An 11,915-nucleotide genomic window follows, 5' to 3' on the forward strand; every position below is an offset into this window, starting at 1 on the left:
TATATTAAAAATCTACCTGAGAGTCATACCACCATAATATCATTGACTTATGACTCGAGCATAAGGATTTGAATATTAGGGTGTTACATGTCATCAAAGAAGCACAAATGTCTTAACACTTAAATTCTTCTAAACAAAGCATGATGAAGCCAACACAATACAAAGAAGAGTTTTCAACAGATGAAGCCAATTCAGCATACCATAACCTATGGATGCCTTAGCTAATTGTACTGTAAACTGCAAAAAGAAATAATTTCTAAACAGAGTGTAAATTTTATCAAAGATTCATAATGTTGAAACCAAATAATAACTAGTAAATAATATATGTAAATAGTTATTTACACTTATCATTTGATTACTGTAAACTGTTTTAATAGAATGACCGAATTTAAAAATGTAAATTAAGCTCTTTATTTTTCTTTTTTCAAATATGCATACTGAATAACTTTTATTCAGATTACAAAATAATATGAACACTATAGTAAAAAAAGAAGCTCTACCATCAACTGAAACAATTGGTTTTGTAAATTAAGCCTTAGTTCCTATTCTTTTTTTGTTTTCATATTCCTATTCCTTTAAACAAGGCAACAATTGCCCATGGTGGAGGTAATCAGTTGTTATCACTCTTGTTGGCTTCCTGAAATTGAAATGAAATTAGGCAATTAGCATTATAATTTTGTCATAATAGATACATTAATATAGCATAATCAAGGAAAAACCATTAAGTGAACGAGTTCATCAAATAAACAAGAGCTCAAGCCCTGTCCCATTAGCTTCCTAACACATTCAAACAATGAATTAAAATTTCTTGGCAGCGCATTGCAGTTCATCATGGCACACCATATATTAATAAATATAATACTCATTATTAGAATATGAACAACTAAAGGCACAAAAATTAATTTACCAGACAATACAATATAAATTTGTTTGCATTTTTTTTAGGAAAAGAAAGAGTGAAATATAGTAAAGCAAACTAGAGGCATTGATATCATAGGTATATAATTATAATTATAGTGATAATGAAAAATAATTTCATTATCTTATAATATAATATATCATAAAATTAGCTATGCCAAACGAGTTCAAAGCTAGAATTTTTACTGTAAATTTGTTAGGTATCAACCTCACTTCATTTCAATCACATAAGCTATTTGGAAAAATGGGTAAACAATTGATCAAAATGTATCTTTTCCAAGTGCTTGAAGCCAGCGGATTAACTGTTGTGATTCTCTTCTCTTTTTCATTCGGTGAATCTGACAATGTTTTTGCTAAAATGTTCTCAATGCTAAGATTGTAATCTTCTTCCAAGTTTGAACACTGCAAAATTCAAACATAAGAAATATACCATTCTTATTATAACAGAATCAACTCAATACAAAATTTATAAGAACCTCATCATTGTGAAGGGTTTATCTCCCTATCACTTCCATATCTATTGATTTTCACAAGTGAAAATTCAGATTTTGTGTTTACAGAGAAGCTAGTATACCTCGTGAATCAATAACAAAAAAGCTAATATAGCTTAGACAACGTGAGATAAGGCATTAACAGCCCAACGGTGCGAGGCAGGGCGGTGAAAGCGGGACAAGGCGGGGCATGGGCAATAACAGGACGACGCGAAGCAGGGGAGTACGCAATGAAGACAGGTTGGGGAAGCAAGTAAGCAACCAACGAGTAAGGAGAGGGAGAAGAGGACTCGGAGAATTGATTTTTCTGGATATGTTAGGTTAAACAAGAACAATGAGTTAGGGTAAAGAACAAGAACAAACACAAATAACAGATTTGTTTAAAATTAGAATTATTTTTAAGGTTAATTGATTTTTCTTTTTCTTTTTTAAAATAATTTGATGATTTGAATTTTATTTTAGTTGTTTTTGAAAAAGAGTATTTTTGTGATAGAAATAAAAAGAATTATTTAGTCATTTAACAAAAATATTTAAAAAGATATATTTATTTTTTTAGAACTATTAATGAAGACATTTTTGTATATGCAGTGATATAATATTTTTTTAAAAATAAATAAAGAATAAATATTAATGTAGATAAATATATCCACATGGCAAATTTTTATTTGTCCACTTTTTATCTCGTACCGATACTTATAAATTAGTAATCGTAGCGTAGTAATCACCAAAAATTATACTTATTTTAAAAAAGTTTTATCTGTTTATCATTATAAAATTTATATATTCATATATCTCCAACAAATTTTTATATTTTCTTGACATTTTTTTTAAAAATTGTATATTTGCCTTCAAAAAAATGTTTGTGTGTTTAGTGTCATAATATTTCCATACTTAGAGCAAAAAAATAAAAACAAAAACAAAAAACAAAAGATCAAAAGAAAGAAAAAAAAAACATAAATGAAAAAAGAGAAATGGCGACAGAAAAAAAGGAAATGAAGACGGCGACATAGAAAAAAAGAAAGATGCGAAACACGTAGAACAGAACTTGGTTAAATTTAATTACTTTCACTTAAACACAACATTTCCGTTATCCTAAGACATAAAACACTGGTTAAAAAACCGCTACTATTAGGCAAATGACAATATTTTCAACACAATCAAATCATTATATTTAGTTTTTAAGATACTTATTTATATAATCAATATAAAAAATAATTATTTTTGTTAATATAATATAATACACAGTTAAATACACGTATAAAATTCTGAATCAAAATTAAATTTTATTTTTAAATCCAATGAAATGTTGTGGCAACTAATCTCAATAACAAAAACACCTGGCATTATAAACATGCAGCGTATCATTGCCTTCTATCACATATCATCGAGTAAGCTAGCTTCACCCTCAGCCAGAAAAAAATATTGAACATCTGGGTTTTCTTTTTTAATTTTTTGAAAAAAGAAGAAAAGGTATAAAGGTCCAAGTTGTTATCACATGTGAAGTTTCTCGATTTCTAGATATTTCCTATGACAGTGATGGGTGGTTGAGTAGTGATAATTTGGGTGTTTTTTCTCCCTTCAAACTGATTTTGTTAAATCTTATTTGAGTAATAATTTGCTAAGTAAATAAATTGTTATATATTTATGTATATTTATATATATTATTTTATAATTTTTTAATGAAGTGATCAATTATTAAAATAATTAAATTTTTTAGGGTAAAATAATTATTATTTTAGCAGCATTATCAAATTTTACATGAATATAAAAAATTTATTATCAACGTATTTTTTTAAATTTTATTCATATTTTGATTATTAATATAAATCTAGTTAGATTATATTAGTTGTAAAACAACACCTAATTTTTATCTCCTTCATATAACGTAGTGTTAAAATAAAGTGTTAAATCTGTAGCATGAAAGAAATTAACAAGAAAAATATGGAACTGAGTTTGAGTTGTAAATATAGAATCCAGTACAGATGATTAATAATAAATTATCACTAACTTGCATTAAGACGGGGAATATCGATGAAATACCATGTTATGAAACATATATAAGACGACTTTAGGAAACTTAATAGAAGTGAACTAAAATTAGGAGCTCGAATCCCCAAGGTTTCAGTTAGAGAAAAAAAAATTAAGGTTAGTTTGAATAGATTTATAAGTAATTTTTTTAATTTTTAATTTATAAAAAGTTATAATATTAATATTTGATATAATTTTTAAAATTAATTATAATTTTTTTAAAAATGAATTTAAATATTTATAAAAAAGTTAAAAAAATTATAATACAAAATCTTTTATTATTCTCTTTTTAAAATATGTATATATTATGACTAAAAAATCAAATACAAAATAATTTATTTATAAGATATTTTTAATATAAATTTTTATATTTTAAACTTATTTTTTTAAAAAAATTTAATTAAATTGTTTATCCAAACTAGCCTTAATGCCATGAGCAGTAGATCAAATATATCAACTTTTGAAATTTTTTTACGTCTAAGTTTTTAAGAAATAATAAAGTAAGTGATAATAAACAACTTGTCATAAGTGCTACCACATCTCCAGCTGAACCTGAGAAAAAAAAAAACATTGGAAGAAGAGAACTTAGTATATGGTTAAGATAAATGGTAAGAATCATCAAAAGAAAGAAATGGAAAGAATTGAGTTGAGGATCTGACTGCTGATCAATCTCAACCAGAAGAGAACATGGCTAGTGAGACCCGCAACCAAATCCTATAGAGATATGGTGGTGGAAAATGGTTTTGAAAACTTAAATCCCTATGAGATAGCACAGCTTATTCTGAAGAATACTTGTTAGAAGATGCTACCATCGATTTTCAAAAGGTACAACAGCCTCCCTTCAATCCTAATCCAGTGATTGACATTTCGTTAGAAGAGTATAAAAATTGGTATAAACTATCGAAATTATCTTTTATTGTGAAACAGTTTGGCAAGATTTAGACCATTGGGTTCAAAGGAGATGGGATAAAAAAGAATCGATTAGTGTATGGATCTAGCAGAAAATTTCTTCATAAGTCAAGAGGATTAGCTCTCTTTGAAGGTTAGAATTAGAGATTCAAAGAGTAGCAGTATGGGTGCGTATTCCAAACTTTCCAGTAGAGTTGTACAATAAGTACTTCCGTTGGAAAGTTGGAAAAACCCTTAGCTCCATCCACTCAAAGGGTAAATTTGTATGTATCTGCATAAAATCATTCCCTATTTTACAACCTTTGGAAAAGAGTTTCACATAAAATATGAAGGTTTGCAAATGATTTGTTTCAAATGTGAAAAATATGGTCACAAAGTAGACAACTGTAGAGAAAAATCACTAGCAACCACCGTGAGTGGAGTCATTGCGATGGAAGAAGGTTTCTAGACCAGTCCTATGTTGGGTAAAAAAGGAAAGGAGATCAGCCAAATAAAAAAGTTAACAATCAAGGGGCATATTCGAGGGAGAAGAATGGGATAAGCAATAATAAGGCTGATGGTTTCAGTGGCTAAGAGAAGCGGGGTTGAATATTGGCCCCCTTTTTGCTTGCTAACACTTGCTGGACTTAGAGGAGACTTTTCTGTTTTTAGCTCGTCACTAGCCACGAGACTTTTTCATTTTGTCTCGTCACTTGGCACGAGACATTTTTGGATTTTGCTCCTGTGCAGTAGAAACAGAAATGGAGTAGGAGAGAAGAAAGATTACACCCAGATATATCCTGGTTCAGCTGCTAAATGCAGTGCAGCCTACATCCAGTCTCCATCACAACAATGATGGACTTTCACTATAATCAACTTGATTACAAACTATAAAGTGCTAACCCAACTTACAAGGGGATTCCCACAGAATCATGAAACACAACATAGATGAACAAAGGAACTCTAAGACATCTATGGCTTTTTCTTTTAATTTTGCACTCTCTGCCTTTTTTCGCTCTATGGCTTTTTCATACAAATCTCACTGTTTGCCTTTTTCCATGAGACTCAAGACATGACAAAATTAAACAGAAAAATTACAAAATAGAATACATTGAAGGAGAAGAAAATCTGTAAGCTTAGGTAGCTATGAGACTTCTGTGTCTTGCACTCTCACTTTCTTTCCTTGAATCAAACCGTGACTGTTCACCCTTTTTATAGAGAAGTGAAGCCTTCACAGTTGAAACACAAAGCCGAGCTTAGCTTCTTTTCCTTCAAAACAGATCCGGTTCGGCCACACAGAGAGAAGAGGTAACTTGTGCAAAATCCAACATGCAAGTACCTCTAGTTCTTCCTTGGTCATCACACTTCATCAATCCGGGCGCTCCATCCTTGGCTTGCTCTCCAAGATGGATTTCTGGCCTTTGATGCTTCATGATGATGATGACTTCATCTGCTCCAATCTCTGCCTCTTCCATCACTTCACCACTCTAGCTACTTCCTGTGGTGGTTGAGCAGAATCAGAGACAAGCCATGCCTCCAAGAATCTTTACCTTGCTGGCCGAATCTCCTTCTTTCTTTTTGAGTATGAAGGATCCGAGATTACCTCACCAAATCTTACCACTTTTGGTGATAATCTCAGCCACAGCATACTTTTCTTTTCATATGTTTTCTTGCCATCATTAGCTTGATGGTCTTGATGCATGCAGCTTCTTCTTTTCGGTGAGTAGGTGTAGCTTCCATGGCTTCCTGGACAATAACCGAAAGAAAAGAAAGAAAGAAATGAGAGAGTAGAAAGAGAAATTGAACATTAACTAATGTGTTTTGATAAAGTAAAAATAAATGTCCACTTCCCTTTTACTAAGCAACGTGTAGCTCATTGATACCCATCTAATCAAAGTCACTCATATTCTCTCTCATGTTTCCAATGCTAGCAAATTAAATTTAAAATCCATCTCTTAACAAGAAATGGAATCCGTTAGAAAGCAAGGAGCCAATTCGCTTTCTTTCATTATGTATCGGACCAAGCATTGGATCTTTAGTTTGATATGGGCTTAATGTTGAAGTTCAATAAAACTGGCCCATTTATAACATTTGCTTTCCTGATGAATTTGGTTTTGGATCAAGCATAGGAAACTTTCATCAAAATTAAATATGGGCTTGGTTGCAACAACATTGAGCTTGGCCCATTCATATAATAATTCAGCCACATAATAGAAAACATGTAGCAAGGCTGATTGTTGGTTTTAATTTGGGCTAGCAACATTTTATTTTCCGGCCCAATTAAAAACCTGCACAGCAAAATCAATTTGATTAATATATCAATTAGATTAATAATTTTGCTGTTAATAATGTTTGATCATCATAAATTTATTTTAGAGTTTTTCAAACTCATCAATCTCCCCCTTGATGAGAAACATTATTAAAATTGAACTGGAAATAAATTTTAAAGATTGAGTAAGGAATACTCCCTTTGAATTTAAATTTCTCCCCCTTTCTAAATGTCACATGGCTCTCCCTTAATGTATGCTATTTTACCAAGAGAAGCACTAACCTGTAACATTTGAATCAAGTTTCAAGTAACAATGTTATTTAGCATTTTTATTCATGATGCTAAATGCTTGATTTATGAGCAGATTTGAATGATATACAAAACTCATTTGTTATCAATAATCTGATTTTCTGCTCAATGCTTACACACATCAACTGAGCACAAAACAATATTCAAAAAATTTTAAATATTTTCCAGTCAAGATATCAGAGCCATATTATTCAAGTAAGGAAAATATTTTTGAATCACACATGATCAAAACATGGCAGCTGTTAGATATCAAAGTTTAAAGGAACTACCAAAAATAAGTTTTCAAACCAACATGTTTACCAAGATGAATAAGAATATTCCTATTTCAATAAAAGCATGTTCATCAAGATAAATCAACAACCAGGCATTCATATAATCAAAATAATATATTTGTTAAACATCATCATAAACTACCAAATGCCAAATGCATTTTCAGCAGCAGTAACCATAGTGAAACAAATGCAATAACAACATGCATTCTTTAAACAAGGGTGATCATAAATTTTCAATTGAAAATTTCATCCCCTATTTCAGCAGATCCTCCCCTGTTTCATTAGTTTCAATTTTAATTTTGGAAACTAATTTTCCTCCCCCTTTTGTCATCAAGGGGTACCTGCACGAAATATGAAAAACACAGCAAAATATCCATAATAAAGTAACAAGAGTGTATCAAAGTATCATAGAGCAGTGAGTATCAAATCATGCTCCTACAAAAAACAGATTGAGCCTAATGGAGCCAATATCATAAAACTTAAGACAGAGAATTAATCATCAGACAGATTGAGATCAGAATCCCCTTCATCATCTTCATTATCAACTCCCAAATCATGCTCCAAGTTTTCCAGCATTAGACCCACTCTATCTTTGTATCTCATCCATGCTTTTTCAGTTTCATATGCCAATTTACGTGCAGCCTTATGAGATTGCACCATGACTTCTGACATGTTTGAAAATTCTGTGAGAATTTCTTTGATGGACTTAGCGGTCTTGGAGGACTCAGGTCTACCCTCAAACTCGCTTTCTGAAGCTATGGATTTCTTGCTTTTGGTTCTTTTCACTGCTCCGCCTCCTTTGACCATTGACACTTTGTTCTCTACTTTCTCATTCAAAAGGTCAACTTTAAAAAATTCAAAGATACTGGTTAAGAACATACCATAGGGCAGATTTGCCTTTTTGGTGCTCCTGACTGAGTTCCACATATGGCGAATCATAATATAACCAAAAGAAATGGGAGTAGATGTAACAAGAGCAAATAAGATGAGGGAGTCAGAATATGTTACTCTATTGTGAGACCCGCTTTGAGGAGTGAGAATATGGGTGATGATTCTGTGGAGCAATGAATTGGTCGAGCCTAAAGCCTTGTGAGTAGGAATATTTCTATCCAAGCCTGAGAGATTCTCACATATGTGCTAAAGAACCACGGTATGAGTGACGCCGATTTGTGAGTCCCACCGTTCGGCCATATATGCCTTCGGTCCTTCATCCTTGTAGCCCAAGGCAGTTCCAATGGTGGCAGCGTCAAGAGTAATGTGAACTATTTTCACATATGAATGGATGGTGCCATCAACAAGACGTATGTTGGCATAGAACTCACGGACCAGACTTGGATAAACTGGTTTCTGGATTTGAAGCAGAGGAGTCCATTGAAGCAGTTCGAAGAGTGGGGAGACATTGACTCCCTTGTTTGCGAGATTCTCAAGGTTAACAAGGTACGTCAAACAGAGATGACGCTTTTGTATGACCTCCTTGTGAAATTCATAGGAAGTGCAAGAGTTGAATCTTGCAGGATCGAAGTGGGAGTGATTCTTGGCAAATTTATTTTTGAACTCCAGGGATTTCAGATTGGCCGGTTCCATGGTGTTGTTTAAAGCAAAGCCCTTTGATTTCTGACCACTCTTCCCAGGTGTGGCCTTCTTCGATGATGGTGGTGGTGATGTGATGGGTGAAGTGTGAGATGATTCTTCCTCAACACTTGGCTCCTTGTTTTTTCCTCGGCCTGAACTTTTCTGGGCAATCACCTTCCTTCTCATGGTGGAAGTGCGTTTGGATGGTGGTGAAGGAGAAGAAGAAGATGTAGAATGAATGTGGATATGAGTGTGGGTTTGTGGAGAGGGAGTTTTCTGAGAAAGCCAAATGCGTTCACTTTTTCTAGAAGACGTTTTCTTCTTCATGATGAAGAGAAGATATGGAGATGGAAGAAGGAGAAAAAACCAAACAGTGTGGAGAGTAGAGAGAGGTTAGTGGTGCATTAAATGCTGATTGGAAAGGGAAGTTAATGATCAACATGGCGCGGTTATTAACCAAGGGTTTTGAAAAAAGGTGGTTTCCTAGAATCAAGGGATTAGATGGAGAGAGGGATTTGATTTGACAATAACCACTTCCAATAGGATTTGAAATGACAACAAGAAGATTTTGATCATCATAAAATGAGGGATCAATCAAAAAGTCAAGGTGGTTGGGTCAAATAAAATTTTGTGGGGCCTATGAGAGACAAAGTCTGCGCAGCCTCCCCCTTAATTATAGCTTCTCCAACATGCTTGAAATTTATCTCGTCCATTCCTACGAGATAAAACTGAGCAGAGTTAGAATTTCACAGATTTTCAATAAAACTTAGATCAAGCATTCCCAAGCTCTTTCTTAAATAATAGAATCTGTTTTCACAGAGGGGTTTTGTAAAAATGTCAGCAAGTTGATCTTCAGATTTAACAAATTGAATATCAATAGTACCCTTTTGCACATGTTCTCTAATAAAATGATATTTGATTTCACCGTGCTTTGTTCTTGAGTGCAAAACAGGATTTTTTGAAATATTTATTGCACTCATGTTATCACAAAATAAGGGTATACTATTGATTTTTAATTTGTAATCTTCCAATTGAGTTTTTAACCAAATTAATTGTGAACAACAAGCAGATGCGGATATATATTCAGCTTCAGCTGTGGATAGAGCCACTGTGGCTTGTTTCTTGTTTGACCACATGTTGAGTGAGCTTCCAAGGAAGCAACACATGCCGGAGGTGCTCCTTCTATCCACTCTATCTCCCGCATAATCTGCATCACAAAATCCTACTGCACAAAAATCATCAGATTTTGGATACCATAAGCCATAATCACATGTTCCCTTAATATATCTAATGATGCATTTAATAGCCGATAGATGGGATTCTTTTGGGTGAGATTGAAATCTTGAACATACACCCACACTTTGTACAATATCCGGTCTAGCGGAGGTAAGATACATTAATTAACCAATCATTCCCCTATACCGTGTTTCATCCACATCTTTCCCATCATCATCTTTTTCAAGTTTATTGTTTGGATGCATTGGTGTTCCCATTGGTTTAGAATTTTCTAGGCCAAACTTTTTGATAAGTTCTTTTGCATACTTTCCTTGGTGAATAAAAGTATCACTAGGAGTTTGTTTAATTTGGAGGCCAAGAAAAAAAGTAAGCTCTCCCATTAAACTCATCTCAAACTCACTAGTCATGAGTTTTCCAAACTCTTCACACAAAGACTCATTGGCCGAACCAAACACAATGTCATCCATATAAACTTGAACTAGAAGAATATCATCATTAGATGCTTTAATAAATAAAGTTGTGTCCGTGGTACCCCTTTGAAATTGATTTTCTAATAGGAAGGCACTAAGCCTTTCATACCAAGCTCTTGGAGCTTGCCTAAGGCCATAAAGAGCCTTTGAGAGTTTAAAAACATGATTTGGAAAATCATTATGTTCAAAACCGGGGGGTTGAGCCACATACACTTCTCTATCAATAAAGCCATTAAGGAAAGCACATTTGACATCCATTTGAAACATTTTGAAACCCTTATAGGCAGCATAAGCAAGAAGCAATCTAATTGCTTCCATTCTAGCTACCGGAGCAAAAGACTCATCAAAATCTATTCCCTCTTCTTGATCGTAACCTTGGGCCACTAATCTAGCCTTGTTACGAACAACTTGTCCATCCTCACCAAGTTTATTTTTTAAAAACCTATTTAGTACCTGTTACTTTCTTACCATCCGGATGGGGTACTAGTGTCCAAACCTCATTCTTGTCAAATTGAGCAAGCTCCTCTTGCATTGCTTTAACCCATGAGGGGTCTTCAAGAGCTTGTTTGACATTGTTGGGCTCCATTTGTGACAAGAGGGCAAGATTGCTAGGTTCGGTTTGCCTTTTGGTGGAGGATCTTGTGGTTACACCTTGAGAGGGATCACCAATGATGAAGTCATGAGGATAACCCCTCATAGACTTCCATTCTCTAGGCTTTCGGACAGGTGTAGAGCTTTGATGAACTTCTGGTGGTCTCACTGTTTCAGTTGCTCATGCCTGCTCATGAGACAAAATGGAAATGTCTCCTCCAATCTAACGAGACAAAACTGAACTGGCAGATTCTTTATTTTATACAGATTTAGAATTTTCTTTGCTTGTTCCAGCTTCTTCACCATCTGAATCATTATCTATCATAGTACTGGGAATTAAGTTCGAATCACAAAAAGCAACATGTATGGATTCCTCTATGGTTCTATGCTCTTTGAGATGAACTCTATAGGCCTTGCTTGTGGTGGAATATCCAACAAACATTCCTTCATAGGATTTTGGATCAAACTTACCAAGATTTTCTTTGTTGTTAAGCACAAAACATTTGCATCCAAAAACATGAAAGTACTTAAGATTTGGAGGGGTTCATTTCCATAGCTCATAAAGAGTTCTTTTCAACCCTTTTCTAATTATTGTTCTATTCAAAATATAACATGCTGTATTTATAGCTTCAGCCCATAGAAATTTAGGAACTTCATTCTCACATAACATAGCCCTAGTCATTTCTTGAAGGCTTCTATTCCTTCTTTCAACAACCCCATTTTGTTGAGGTGTTCTAGGGCATGAAAAATTATGAGAAATTCCAAAGTTATCACAGAATTTTTCAAAGCCTTGGTTTTCAAATTCTCTTCCGTGATCACTTCTCAAATGAGCTACTTTTAAATCTTTTTCATTTTGAATTTTCTTGCAAAG

At 33.5% G+C, this 11,915-nt stretch overlaps 1 long non-coding RNA gene across 1 annotated transcript; it reads right to left on the minus strand.

Annotated features, from left to right (window-relative positions):
• Positions 1–295: 295 nt before the first annotated feature.
• On the minus strand, positions 296–2,412 carry LOC112719771 (uncharacterized). Its single transcript, XR_003161892.3, has 3 exons — positions 1,493–2,412; positions 1,127–1,320; positions 296–637 (listed from the first exon to the last, which is right to left on the minus strand). It is a non-coding gene; the product is annotated as an uncharacterized lncRNA (long non-coding RNA).
• Positions 2,413–11,915: the final 9,503 nt, after the last annotated feature.

This window comes from Arachis hypogaea, chromosome 2, assembly GCF_003086295.3.
Source record: "Arachis hypogaea cultivar Tifrunner chromosome 2, arahy.Tifrunner.gnm2.J5K5, whole genome shotgun sequence".
In the NCBI taxonomy this organism is placed as follows: Eukaryota; Viridiplantae; Streptophyta; class Magnoliopsida; order Fabales; family Fabaceae; genus Arachis; species Arachis hypogaea.